This window comes from Pogoniulus pusillus, chromosome 12, assembly GCF_015220805.1.
Source record: "Pogoniulus pusillus isolate bPogPus1 chromosome 12, bPogPus1.pri, whole genome shotgun sequence".
Lineage (NCBI taxonomy): Eukaryota > Metazoa > Chordata > Aves > Piciformes > Lybiidae > Pogoniulus > Pogoniulus pusillus.
In genome coordinates, this window is record NC_087275.1 from 2982658 (window position 1) to 2997430 (window position 14773).

At 49.1% G+C, this 14773-nt stretch overlaps 1 protein-coding gene across 2 annotated transcripts in view; it reads left to right on the top strand.

Moving 5' to 3' along the window:
• LOC135179963 (uncharacterized) overlaps positions 1 to 14773 on the top strand; it is a 75381-nt gene that overhangs the window by 57748 nt on the left and 2860 nt on the right. For both annotated transcript variants that reach the window (XM_064152141.1, XM_064152142.1), the window contains exon 2: positions 11354 to 11436. The gene's annotated coding sequence lies outside the window, so the exon portion shown is untranslated. The remainder of the gene's footprint in view (positions 1 to 11353; positions 11437 to 14773) is intronic.

Genomic DNA, 14773 nt, shown 5'->3' on the forward strand with positions numbered 1-14773 from the left:
GATTTTCAGTGCAGCAGGAACACCATATTCCTTGACACCCATCTTACCCAGCAGTAAGTTGCATGGAATATAGTAATTCTCCAGCTGTTCTCCACATGTGAATGCTTGCCTTGCAGTGCTGAGCTCCCCAGGTGTGAACAGCTGGTGCTATAAAATAGCAGGAGGACTCAGGTAAGGAAGAGGAGCAGAAGGAATAGCTGGTTGTGACAGTCCTGAATGAAAACTGGTTCCACAGGCGGTGCTGGAAGATAGCAGTGCTCAGGGGAGCTTTGAAGAGCTGCTTGTTTGGGATCAGAGAGACCAGACACCCCTTAAGGTGAAGGTTAAGATGGAGGCAGGGGTGTGGGTCACCCCCAGCAGTGTGTGTTGTCCCCGTGCAGTGTATTGGGGAATAGCTGCTTGGTGCTGGAGTGTGTTTTCTGTGAAGAATGTCTGTCCAGTGCTGACCCATTCCAGCCCCACTTAGCTTATGGAAACTGACAGGCTTCTAGCCTGAGGAGTTATGCCTGAGGATGGTTTTTTGCCCTTTTTTCCTGGAAGCCTAGTGAAGGGGTGCTGAAATGAAAAGAAAAAGCACTTGTTTTCTCCTGTGCTGAGCTGATAGGTAGCTTATTCCTTCCAAACCGTCTGCTTAAACAGTGTATCATTCCTGCATGTTGAAGAACAAACTGTCTTCTCAGCCCTGTCTTCCCATCCATTATTTCCACATCCTTCCCCCTCCCTCTGCCGATTAGTTTCTAAATAATGGGTTACTGGCAAGCTTGATACAAATATCTTTCACTGATAGTGGTCCATGTTGATGACCCCAGTTAAATGTTACAAAAAAATAAGCCCAGAGAAGTGAAACACAGAGCAGGGCCAGGAGGGTGCTCAGAGGGCTGCAGCAGTCCTTCTCTGAGCACAGACTGAAAGAGCTGGGGCTGTGCAGGCTGGAGCAGAGGAGGCTCCCAGGGGACCTTCTTGTGGCCTGCCAGGATCTGAAGGGGCTACAAAAAAAGCTGGGGAGGGACTTTTTAGGCTGTGAGGGAGTGGCAGGAGTGGGGGGAATGGAGCAAAGCTGGAGGTGGGGAGAGTGAGGCTGGAGGTGAGGAGGAAGTTGTTGAGCAGGAGAGTGGTGAGAGGCTGGCATGGGTTGCCCAGGGAGGTGGTTGAGGCCCCATGGCTGGAGGTGTTTGAGGCCAGGCTGGCTGAGGCTGTGTGCAGCCTGCTCTAGGGTAGGGTGTCCCTGGGCATGGCAGGGGAGTTGGAACTGGCTGATCCTTGTGCTCCCTTCCAACCCTGATTGATTCCAATTCTGTGAAAGTAGATCACCTCTAACAGGTTCAGCTGCCTCTCAGAAACTAGTTAAGTTTTGACAGAAGGTAAACCTACAGAGCCACTGGAATGGGCTGCCCAGGGAGGTGGTGGAGTCGCCGTGCCTGGAGGTGTTCAAGCAAAGAATGGATGAGGCACTTGGTGCCATGGTCTGGTTTAACTGGCTAAGGCTGGGTGCCAGGTTGGACTGGCTGAGCTTGGAGGTCTCTTCCAGCCTGGTTGATTCTATGGAAAGCAGCTCACAGAAAACTCTGTTGTTATCTGCTGTACTCCTGCATGTAATACTGGGTGAAGATGGGGCTGTAAACTATTAAAGCAATGTATTAAGCTGCAGAATCCTGTCAAATATTAGGGAAACACTGTTGAAATATTTCTTGAAAAATCTGTTATCAGTAGAGCTTTGGATATTTTTATCAGTGCTAACAACTAGAGGAACTCTGGAGCAGACTGGCTGCTGCTACAGGTAAGCACCACGTGAAGTGCTCACCACTCCACTTGTAACATACATAAACTGCTCCCAGCACTGCCAGCAGAGGTGGAGCTGAACTGATGTTGGCCCTGTGCTAAGGCTGAGTGGAGGTCAGCAGCACATCATGGTGCACTACAGGTTATGGCACAGTTCATAGAATCATAGAATCAGCCAGGTTGGAAGAGACCTCTGAGCTCAGCCAGTCCAACCTAGCACCCAGCCCTGGCCAATCAACCAGACCATGGCACTAAGTGCCCCAGCCAGGCTTGGCTTCAACACCTCCAGGCACAGCCACTCCACCACCTCCCTGGGCAGCCCATTCCAATGCCAATCACTCTCTCTGACAACAACTTCCTAACAACATCCACCCTAGACCTCCCCTGACACAACTTGAGACTCTGTCCCCTTCTTCTGTTGCTAGATGCCTGGGAGAAGAGCCCAACCCCACCTGGCTACAGCCTCCCTGCAGGCAGCTGCAGACAGCAATGAGCTCTGCCCTGAGCCTCCTCTTCTGCAGGCTGCACACCCCCAGCTCCCTCAGCCTCTCCTCACAGGGCTGTGTTCCAGGCCCCTCCCCAGCCTTGCTGCCCTTCTCTGGACACCATCCAGCACCTCAACATCTCTCTTGAATGGAGGAGCCCAGAACTGGACACAGCACTCAGAGTGTGTGGCCTGAGCAGTGCTGAGTACAGGGGCAGAAGAACCTCCCTTGTCCTGCTGCCCACACTGCTCCTGAGCCAGCCCAGGATGCCATTGGCTCTGCTGCCCACCTGGGCACTGCTGCCTCATCTTCAGCTCCTCTCTCCCAGCACCCCCAGCTCCCTCTCTGCCTGGCTGCTCTCAGCCACTCTGGCCCCAGCCTGTAGTGCTGCTTGGGGTTGTTTTGGCTAAAGTGCAGAACCCTGCACTTGGCCTTGTTCAGTCTCATCCCATTGGCCTCTGCCCATCCATCCAAGCCTAATACCTTAGCAGCAGTCTGGGCAGCCTGCTCCTGTAAATTTGTTGGTGGCAATGGTGTGGGCAGCGAGGGGGAAGTGTTCATGGCATTCCTGCACAGAAGCTGATAGCTTTGGCTTTGAGGTTTACTGAGGTTTTAATTTGGACCTTTTCCAAACTGATTGTGGTGGTTTGGGTGCTATCTGACCCCCCCACCCCCACACTTTGGAAATCACCCAGAGTGGCTCTGGAAGTTTGAATGAAGCTATATTTACAGCTTAGCTCAACATACAAGCAGATACTTACGATACATACAGCTGTGTTCAGAAGTATACAAGGTAAAAGGTAATACAAACACAGCAGCCCTCCCAGAAACCTGAGTCCTTAGCAGGGGCCCCCAACTGCCCTTCCATCTTCTCCCACCCCTCTACCTTAACCTAGGTGTTGCCTTGAGCCCCAGGGAAGAATGGAGGGTTAGAGAGGGTGGTGAGGAAGTAGGTGGATTAATGAGAGAGACAGAGGGTGAGGTTAGAGACAAATGCAGCCCAGAGCCCAGGCAGTGCCCGAATGCCTTATCTATGTTTTTACTCTTGTTCTTACACATCTCAGCAAGCCTCTGAGTGAAGCAGACATCACCATTGTTCTGCTTTCACAGCCTGGAATCCAGTTCTCACATTCTAAACATTCTATCTGGCTTTGAACTAGCACACTGATTTCTGCAACTGTGTCAGACTTTGCCATGAGATGGTTTGAGTTCTAAGTGGACCAAGTAGGTCAAAGGTTGTGGTGTTGTTTTTTTAGTGTAATAACTGGGAAATTGAAAGGGACTTCAAATGTCTGGCTGCATACACCTTCAGTCTACTCAGCAGTGTGCATAAGCATGTGTCTCCTCCATTACCTTGAGGAAGGAGCTGTGCAAAGACTTGTACAAAATCAGAAACTGAATGGGACAGCTATTCATCCCCAGTGTGTTAAAAATACACTGAAGTGGGTGGTAGATGCCTGCAGAAGAGGGGGCTCAGGGCAGACCTCATTGTTGGCTACAACTCCCTGAAAGGAGGCTGTAGCCAGGTGGGGTTGGGCTCTTCTGCCAGGCAAGCAGCAACAGAACAAGGGGACACAGTCTCAAGCTGTGGTGGGGGAGGTCTAGGCTGGATGTTGTTAGGAAGTTGTTGTCAGAGAGAGTGATTGGCATTGGAATGGGCTGCCCAGGGAGGTGGTGGAGTCACTGTCCCTGGAGGTGTTCAAGAAAAGCCTGGCTGGGGCACTCAGTGCCATGGTGTGGTTGATTGGCCAGGGCTGGGTGCTAGTTTGGGCTGGCTGAGCTTGGAGCTCTCTTCCAACCTGGCTGATTCTATGACTCTATGCACTAAATATAACTCAATAAGCATATAGCTGTCTTTTTGACAGTGTTAGTAACAGCTATTACAAGTGAGTTAGGTGTGTAGTGAGCAATTAGAGCACTTGAAAAAGATTGGTTTAGAATGATGTTTGTAAATAGCTAAAAAGAATAATTAAATGGCCTTTGCATCATGGCTACTGTTGTTTATCCATGTGCTTGTCAAAGGGAGCAAGAGAGTAGTCGTTGGAGGTATCATTGCCTGAAAGCAAAGGGATGGTTACATGAGAAATGTCCTAAACCACTTTATTCTCTGATCTTTGGGGTTGTATTGTCAGTGATTGCCTTGAGTACACTTTGTAAGGATGAAGAGGAAAAAGTCAAACTTTCTGTGGCTGGCTGTGTTTTGAATGAACTTCAGGAGAGACTGGTTCTTCGGGAAATATCCATGTGTGGTGATAGGAGCTGGAAACAGTGGAAGAAAGAGTATGCATTGTGAATGGGCAGGCACAGATAGGCTCAGCAGAGCTACATTTATATGGTGCTGCATACTGAATTTGCACTAGGGCAGTCCAGGATATTGTTATAGTTTCTGGGAGCCTTATCCTGTAGTCTTAAATTTATTATAGTTTCTGGGAGCCTTATCCTGTAGTCCTAAATTCTTAATTGGAGCTACTTGAAGGAATATTTTTTCCCTTGTAATACCATAGCCTTGCCAGATCATTCCGTGTCAATGTGCTTGTAGGTCATGAATGTGTTAATTTTAAGTGAGCCTTTCTTTGCTGAGCCCCCTTCTCTGTGCTTCAAGGTGTGGAAGTAGTTACAGGCAATAACCTGCCCGTGTTTTGGAAGTTAACAGAGAGATGTATGCACACCACGTGTGCAAGAGGAGTTATTTTCTCAGTGGAGGTTGTAATGAGCCTGCTGAAGATTGTGTGGTCCCCACATGCATGTAACAAAATGAATTTAGGTGGGAAGCTCTGAATTCTATTGTTTGGTTGAGAGTCACTTCTGGTACAAGACCATAGAATCAACCAGGATGAAAGAGACCTCCAAGCTCAGCCAGTCCAACCTAGCACCCAGCCCTGGCCAATCAACCAGACCATGGCACTAAGTGCCTCATCCAGGCTTGGCTTCAACACCTCCAGGGACAGTTACTCCACCACCTCCCTGGGCAGCCCATTCCAATGCCAATCACTCTCTCTGTGAAGAGCTTCCTCCTAACATCCAGCCTGGACCTCCCCCGGCACAACTTGGTGGCTGTGGGGAGGCCTGTGGATGTGCTCTATCTGGACTTCAGCAAGGCCTTTGACACTGTCCCCCACAGCAAACTGCTGGCTAAGCTGTCAGCCCATGGCTTGGATGGCAACACTCTGTGCTGGGTTAGGAACTGGCTGGAGGGCTGGACCCAGAGAGTGGTGGTGAATGGTGCCACATCCAGCTGGCAGCTGTCACTAGTGGTGTCCCTCAGGGATCAGCGCTGGGCCCCATCCTCTTTAACATCTTCACAGATGATCTGGATGAGGGCATGGAGTCAGTCATCAGCAAGTGTGCAGATGACACTAAGCTGGGGGCAGATGTGGCTGGGTTGGAGGCTCTGCAGAAGGGCTCTGCAGTGGGACCTTGACCACCTGGACAGATGGGGATGGCATTCAATAGCTCCAAGTGCAGGGTGCTACACTTTGGCCACAACAACCCCATGCAGAGATACAGGCTGGGGTCAGAGTGGCTGAGAGCAGCCAGACAGAGAGGGGTCTGGGGGTGCTGATTGATACCTGCCTGAACATGAGGCAGCAGTGTGCCCAGGTGGCCAAGAGAGCCAGTGGCATCCTGGCCTGCATCAGGAATGGTGTGGCCAGCAGGAGCAGGGAGGTCATTCTGCCCCTGTACTCTGCACTGGTTAGACCACACCTTGAGTCCTGTGTTCAGTTCTGGGCCCCCCAGTTTAGGAGGGACATTGAGATGCTTGAGCGTGTCCAGAGAAGGGCGACGAGGCTGGGGAGAGGCCTTGAGCACAGCCCTACGAGGAGAGGCTGAGGGAGCTGGGATTGGTTAGCCTGGAGAAGAGGAGGCTCAGGGGTGATCTTATTGCTGTCTACAACTACCTGAGGGGAGGCTGTAGCCAGGTGGGGTTGGGCTCTTCTGCCAGGCAAGCAGCAATAGAACAAGGGGACACAGACTCAATTTGTAGTAGGGGAAGTCTAGGCTGGATGTTAGGAGGAAGTTGTTGGCAGAGAGAGTGATTGGCATTGGAATGGGCTGCCCGGGGAGGTGGTGGAGTCACTGTCCCTGGAGGTGTTCAAGAAAAGACTGGCTGAGGCACTTAGTGCCATGGTCTGGTTGACTGGCCAGGGCTGGGTGCTAGGTTGGGCTGGCTGAGCTTGGAGCTCTCTTCCAACCTGGTTGATTCTGTGATTCTGTGATAATGCTGAAGTATTGAAAGAGGAAAAGCAGAGGATGAAGCAACAAGAATACTGAACTTCTTCACACATATATCCTTTTATCATTGAACTCTGCTCACTTTAATGCTGTTGTCTCCTTTTTTTCTTCTTTTTTTACCTGAAACTTGCCATGTCTTCAGTCACACATTCATCTTAAATGAGGAGTCCAGAATACCTGGCTGATTCTGTGACAGGGTGGCATCTTTTACCTGCCTTATTGAAAGCTGGTGGTTCCAGTAACTAGCTGTGTTGCAAGCACATGCTCTATACATTTGTGGGAAAGGATGAGAAGGATAACATCTGCTAAAAGGCAGTGACAGGTTAAAAGGTTTATTTCACAGCCCTTAGCAGGGGCTCTATCTAACAGATGGGACTGGCTCAGAGGTTTGAAGTGTCCTGTGCCCTTGCATCCTCAAGTATCATGGGGAGAGAGGTGTGGGGAGTACAGTACTTGTTAATTTATCTGTTTGCTTTTATACAGCCTTAAGGGAGGCTGATGGTTCAATAAAAGCATTGAATAACACTTCCTGCATCCTCCTTGTTTCCCAGTTGCACTCCTTTATCGATGAGGTGTGTAATCAAACACTTTATTAAACAGCAGCTTATTAAGATGTGAAATGTGCTGTTTGGCTGCAGGTGTGCAAAACTGCTAACTGCAGCATGTGATGAATGCCAGTGGTAACTTTTGGGTGTGTGGTTGGATAAGGGTCAGAGTAATAGGATGTGACCTTCCCAGTAGAACTGCACTGGAGAAGTGTGTTGGCTGATTTGTTGGCTTATCTCACCTCTGAGGTCTCATGGGGAATCCACTGGTGGCTGGGGAGAGACTGTTTACAAGGTCTTGTAATGACAGGATGGGGAGTAATGGGTTAGACTAGATGCTAGGAAGAAGTGCTTTGCAGTGAGGGTGGTGAGACACTGGCACAGGTTGCCCAGAGAGGTTGTGGATCACAGAAGCACCCAGTGTAATCACGTCTTTGATCACATTCAGTGCTTCTGTGATCCACAACCTCTCTGAAGGTGTCCATGACCAGGTTGGATGAGGCCTTGAGTGACCTGGTGGGAAGTGTCCCTGCCTATGGTGAGAGGTTGGAATTGCATGATCTTTGAGGTTCCTTCCAACCTAAACCATTCTATGCAAAGGTTTGCTTCCTGGTGGCTGTCAGGGTAAGCAGTTGCTCTAACTGCTTCTGCCACTGGTGCTGCTGTTCTTGGTCCCTCCTGAAGCTATTGCTCTTCCCAGAGCAGTCTTACTCCACTCTCCTTTCTTGCCCATTCTGCTGTCACAGCTACAGTTCAGGGTGCCAGCTCAGCTTGCATTCAGAGTTACCATTTGTTTTCTGTACCAGCAGATCTCTAGCCTTTTTTTCCATGCTGATTTTGGTCTCTTACCACCCTCAGTCCAGCATGGATTGGCTCTCTGAAAGACCACAGGGGGAAAAATGGGCTCTTTCTTGTACACAGAGAAAGGTTTCTTTCCTTTAATGCTTCATGTCACACTAAGGCCACAAGTTTCATACTTTTATCTATTTGGTATGCCTTTATTTCATCTCTCCACATTCTCCCTCTCAAAGGAGGACAAAAGACTGAAGTGACTCAGTGATAACTGCAGCTGTTCCTGCTGCAGTAGCCATAATGCTATATACCTTCAAGTACCTTACCACTTGTGACTATCAAGCTTCTGCAGTTTAAAGGCATGAAGTAGGAATTAACTAGTTCATAGAGTGATTGGCATTGGAATGGGCTGCCCAGGGAGGTGGTGGAGTCCCTATCCCTGGAGGTGTTCAAGAAAAGCCTGGATGAGGCACTTAGTGCCATGGTCTGGTTGATTGGACTGGCTGAGCTTGGAGGTCTCTTCCAACCTGGTTCATTCTATGATTCTGTGATTTTGCCTTAAATGTTGCTTATATAGTTAGAGAATCATAGAATCAAGCAGGTTGGAAGAGACCTCCGAGCTCATCCAGCCCAGCCTAGCACCCAGCCCTGGCCAGTCAACCAGACCATGGCACTAAGTGCCTCATCCAGGCTTTTCTTGGACGATGATCCCACCATGTCCCCGGGCAGCCCATTCTGATGTTTGGATGGGTTGGTGATTTGCTTGTTTGCTTCTGGTTTACTGTTGGGGTTGGTTTGTTTGTTTTGTAATGTGGTGACTATTTCATAGAAGTGTGGGGGTGATTCATCAATACTTACCAAAACTAAACCAAGACATGCAGTTGTCTTTAATTACTCCGTGGTAGCTGCTTGTGTACTTGCTCTCACCCTTTTGCTCTGAAACTCACTGTGCACCCTCACTCTCTTGCACTGACTGTGGGCTAAGACCAGGTGAGCAGCAGAAACAGTAAGCTAGGGGAAGGGGATGGAGTTCCACTGCAGTAAGTGTCTGGGTAACCTTAAAGACAGATAGAGTCTGCTCACTGCTGTCTACAACTACCTGAAGGGAGGCTGTAGCCAGGTGGGGTTGATCTCTTCTGACAGGCAAGCAGCAGCAGAACAAGGGGACACAGTCTCAAGCTGTGGCAGGGGAGGTCTAGGCTGGATGTTGTTAGGAAGTTGTTGTCAGAGAGAGTGAATGGCATTGGAATGGGCTGCCCAGGGAGGTGGTGGAGTCGCCGTGCCTGGAGGTGTTGAAGCCAAGCCTGGCTGGGGCACTTAGTGCCATGGTCTGGTTGATTGGCCAGGGCTGGGTGCTAGGTTGGACTGGCTGAGCTTGGAGGTCTCTTCCAACCTGCTTGATTCTATGATTTGTGTCCCTCTTGCAGTTCTCAGCTGCAGGCTCTAAGGCTGTCATCTTCTGGTTCTTTGCCAAGTCGGGCTTGAACATTTCACGCAGTAGAGCTGTGGCTGTTTGCTGTGACAGATTCTCTGCGTCCTGTTGGGTGCTGGTGTAACATGTTTCTCCCTTTCTGCATCCTGTTGGGTGCTGGTGTAACATGTTTCTCCCTTTCTGCGTCCTGTTGGGTGCTGGTGTAACATGTTTCTCCCTTTCTGCATCCTGTTGGGTGCTGGTGTAACATGTTTCTCCCTTTCTGCGTCCTGTTGGGTGCTGGTGTAACATGTTTCTCCCTTTCTGCGTCCTGTTGGGTGCTGGTGTAACATGTTTCTCCCTTTCTGCGTCCTGTTGGGTGCTGGTGTAACATGTTTCTCCCTTTCTGCGTCCTGTTGGGTGCTGGTGTAACATGTTTCTCCCTTTCTGCGTCCTGTTGGGTGCTGGTGTAACATGTTTCTCCCTTTCTGCGTCCTGTTGGGTGCTGGTGTAACATGTTTCTCCCTTTCAAGGGAAAAGGTGATTTCTGTCCCTACTTTAGTACAGGTGTGTCAGTATTGGCACTGGCATAGCTTAGCTTGTATTATTTCATGGGGTGGGGTGGGGGAAAGGGGAAAGGAGACATAACCAGGTAATTGGATTCAGGAAAGATTGTGCTACTGTGGTAGGTTTTACTGGCTGAAGCAGCTTGTTGCGATAGGTGTTTGTTTCAGCTTCTGTCTGCAGGTGTGACTTGGCGAGATAAGGATGGTCTATCGCATTGATGATTTCATTGTTTGATTTGGCTGGACTGGGTGGAGAATGTAGCTACATTGTTTGGGACTAGCTTTGTAGGTTGGCTTTGTTGAAGTGGATTGCATGGCAGTGCATTGCTACATTATTAAGGTGAAGCTGCAGTAGATAAGAGTTGGAGAGTGTTGGAGGAAAGAGAGTATGTAGTTTCACAATGCGTAACTAATTGAGCCTCACAACAGCTCCTGTGTTCCTGTTGGGAGATCTGGGCAGCAGAATGCACTGGGATTACACAGGAAACCTCTGGTAGTGATTTCACATAGCAATTGTGTTAACTGCAGGGTTGTCCACGTTGTGTAAAAGGCTGAGAGTGCTCTGAAAAACCATGCTGGCCCCAACAATGTGAATGTTGCTTACTGTCCTTGCAGCCTCCCCAGTTTTCACAGGAAATAAGGGAGAAGCTGGCAGATACCTGCTCTGTCTTTCCTGACCTCAGATTTACCATGAAGCCATTCCTTGGAGTCCATGTTTAAGCCATTCCTTGGAGTCCATGTTTTCTTGTGTTAGTGAACTTCCAGGCATTTAAACTTGCTTTAAAATGTGACTGAACATTCATTGATGCAGGGTTGCCTCCATCACTGAAAATGTGCTGGTCAGTTCTTATGCTGTTAACTCCTTTGACCTGATAGGAAATAACCATAGTGCAAGGTGAGACTTAACCCCTCTATTTTGAGCAAACTTGCAAATAGGTCTTGCTTGGGAATGTTTGCAGTTGGATTCCCTTCTTGTATTGTAGCACGATGTTGTGAAGTAGGAGCTGCCAGAAGAGCAGATAGTGTTTCTTCCTTCTAAAACCTGCCTGGTTTTCCCCTAGATGTTATTGCTTGGCTTTCTTGGTGCTTGCTGTTATGATTTGTATGTTGTCTGGTTGTGGAGGAGGTTGTATCTGCAAAGCACAGGGGACTTGGCAGAAGTTGCTGGGCACATAGTGAGGGGAAGGCAAGCCTTTGAAGAAAGATGGGTGCAGAAAAAGGGAGGTTACATGTCTGAGCTTAGTGCCAGCTTCTCTGAGCACAGATGAGCTCATGGGATTCCAGCTAACTCAAGTATGGGAGTGCTAAAGCAGGTCTGAGCTATTTCCCCTCCCTGTGCAGAGTGTGTTCAGACTCTTCCAGTCTGATGGCGGCGCTTTTGAATCTGATGAGTCTCACCAATCTGAGCAGAGGATTCCCTGTTCAGTGTCTCAAAGCAAGTTTTGATTGCTCTGCTTGTGTGTGTGTGTGTATGCATGGGAGGTCCCATGCTTGGCTCTGCATTCTTGTTGATAAAATTCTTCCTCTCTCTCCTTTATCTAGGTGATCTTTTCTTGTGAGACGAGTAGTTCGCATCTCATGGCCTCCACAATGAGGACTGCAGTGTCGTGACACCAGAGTTCTTGGTAAGCTTCCACTTGGAAAGGGCCTATCACCGTCCCACAAATGCATGTCCATCTCTTGTTTCTGCAGTTAAGGTGTAAAGTGATTTTAAGCTGCGGCCAAGTGGTTTGAGGCCACTTTTCGCCTGTTCTCACCTCCTTTGTGCTCCTAGTGGTGTTGATGCTGTTACTGATCAGGGGACTACTCCAGCTGAAAAGAGATTCCAGCTGTTTCTCCAAGAGGAGTTCCCATTCAGATCTTGCCCTGATGTAATCAGGAGAGAGGTGGTGGCAGTGAGCAAGCAGGAGAACTATCCCTTTTCTCTGCAGCTGTTGCTTAGCATATCTTAAAGCAATGCTGAAAATACAGACTTGGATGCAGCTTGCCAAAATGGCTTGAAAGTGGCTTGGCCATCCACTGTCAGTGGCACTATCTCCAATTTTAAAGCAATGATAAAGGCTTTGCTATGCCAGGTGGATTCCAGCTGCAAAAATACATTTCTCTAGAGCTTTTCCATTATTGAACCCTGGATTCTCAGACATAGAGAAGTGCATTTGGAAAAATCATGATGCATCCCATTTCCCATTATAAAAGATGGTGCATTCCCAATGTGCAGAAATGAGAAGCTGAGGAAGCTGAGTTGCTATTGTTCCACCAATGAATATATTGATGTATCATTTATAGCTGTCTCTGGAAAGAAGAAATTTAAACTCAGGTTGGAAAACACAGTTCCACTGCAGAGTGCATCAATCCTAATAGATGGAGGATACATGTATATAGGATAATACAGAATTAAGGTGAAATAATTGAAGGTGCTGGGTTTGTTTGGTTTTGGTGGTGGGTTTTTTTGTTTGTTTTGTTTGTTGGTTGTCCCTGTAAAGTACTCAAAAGTTTGGTAAAGTCAGAAATACTGTGCAGGGAGTGTGATCCTGCTTGTATTCTTTACATTTTCTCATTGCACTGTGCAGGACTGGGAGTCTGAGAAAATAGTTGTCAGTGGCAGTGATTGGTATTGGAATGGACTGCCCAGGGAGGTGGTGGAGTCACTGTCCCTAGAGGGAGGTGTTGAAGCCAAGCCTGGATGAGGCACTTAGTGCCATGGTCTGGTTGATTGGCCAGGGCTGGGTGCTAGGTTGGACTGGCTGAGCTTGGAGGTCTCTTCTAACCTGATTGATTCTATGATAATAAAAGGTAACATGATGACAGCGGGATGATATTTAATAAGGCCAAGTGCAGGGTTCTGCACTGTGGCCACAACAACCCCAAGCAGCACTATAGGCTGGGGACTGAGTGGCTGGAAAGCAGCCAGGCAGAAAGGGACCTGGGGGTACTGATAGATAGTAGGCTGAAGATGAGGCAGCAGTGTGCCCAGGTGGCCAAGAGAGCCAATGGCATCCTGGCCTGCATCAGGAGCAGTGTGGCCAGCAGGACAAGGGAGGTTATTCTGCCCCTGTACTCAACACTGGTCAGGCCATACCTTGAGTGCTGTGTCCAGTTCTGGGCTCCTCCATTCAAGAGAGATGTTGAGGTGCTGGAAGATGTCCAGAGAAGGGCAGCAAGGCTGGGGAGGGGCCTGGAACACAAACCCTATGAGGAGAGGCTGAGGGAGCTGGGGGTGTGCAGCCTGCAGCAGAGGAGGCTCAGAGCAGACCTCATTGCTGTCCACAACTACCTGAAGGGAGGCTGTAGCCAGGTGGGGTTGGGCTCTTCTCCCAGGCAACCAGCAACAGAACAAGGGGACACAGACTCAATTTGTAGCAGGGGAAGTCTAAGCTGGATGTTAGGAGGAAGTTGTTGTCAGAGAGTGTGATTGGCATTGGAATGGGCTGCCCAGAGAGGTGGTGGAGTCACCATCCCTGGAGGTGTTCTTGCCAAGCCTGGCTGGGGCACTTAGTGCCATGGTCTGGTTGATTGGCCAGGGCTGGGTGCTAGGTTGGGCTGGCTGAACTTGGTGGTCTCTTCGAATCTGGTTGATTCTATGATAATGCTGAAGTATTGAAAGAGGAAAAGCAGAGGATGAAGCAACAAGAATACTGAACTTCTTCACACATATATCCTTTTATCATTGAACTCTGCTCACTTTAATGCTGTTGTCTCCTTTTTTTCTTCTTTTTTTACCTGAAACTTGCCATGTCTTCAGTCACACATTCATCTTAAATGAGGAGTCCAGAATACCATGTACTTCTACTGATTTCTACAGATGCATGTGTCTCTTTTGAAATGTGGAGTTAGGTGCTGTTGATAATCATAGAATCAGCCAGGTTGGAAGAGACCTCCAAGATCATTCACTCCAACCTGTCACCCAGCCCTATCCAATCAACTAGACCATGGCACTAATTACAGTGTTATTGTCAAAACAAATACAGGAGCCAGATTAGCGTACAAAGGTGGTGCAGTTTAGAAACTTCTGCAGATGTTCTCTGATTAATCTGTACAGCAGCAACTGAAATTATAGCATGAGAGTAATAACAGTAGTGATAGATTAACCTGAACATTGTTCTCAAAACCAGGGGGATAACCAGTTGGTGGCTCTGGAGAGGCTTGTGGATTCTCTGGAGTGTGTGGTCCAGACTGGAGTTCATCTTCATTGTGCCTAATAGGAGGCATTAAAAATGAGACCTTTATGGGAGAAACGTTTCATAGGATCAACCAGGTTGGAAGAGACCTCCAAGCTCAGCCAGCCCAACCTAGCACCCAGCCCTGGCCAATCAACCAGACCATGGCACTAAGTGCCCCAGCCAGGCTTGGCTTCAACACCTCCAGGCACGGCGACACCACCACCTCCCTGGGCAGCCCATTCCAATGCCAATCACTCTCTCTGACAACAACTTCCTCCTAACATCCAGCCTAGACCTGCCCTGGCACAGCTTGAGACTGTGTTCTCTTATTCTGTTGCTGATTGCCTGGGAGAAGAGCCCAACCCCACCTGGCTACAGCCTCCCTTCAGGTAGTTGTAGACAACAATGAGCTCTGCCCTGAGCCTCCTCTTCTGCAGGCTGCACACTCCCAGCCCCCCAGCCTTTCCTCATAGGGCTCTGCTCCAGGTGGGGGTTGGGCTCTTCTGCCAGGCAACCAGCAACAGAACAAGGGGACACAGTCTCAAGTTGTGCCTGGGAAAGTATAGGCTGGATGTTAGGAGGAAGTTCTTCCCAGAGAGAGTGATTGGCATTGGAATGGGCTGCCCAGGGAGGTGGTGGAGGCAACATCCCTGGAGGTGTTGAAGCCAAGCCGGGCTGGGGCACTTAGTGCCATGGTCTGGTTGATTGGCCAGGGCTGGGTGCTAGATTGGACTGGATGATCTTGTAGGTCTCTTCCAACCTGGTTGATTCTGTGATTCTTTGGGTTTGTGTTGCACAGGGG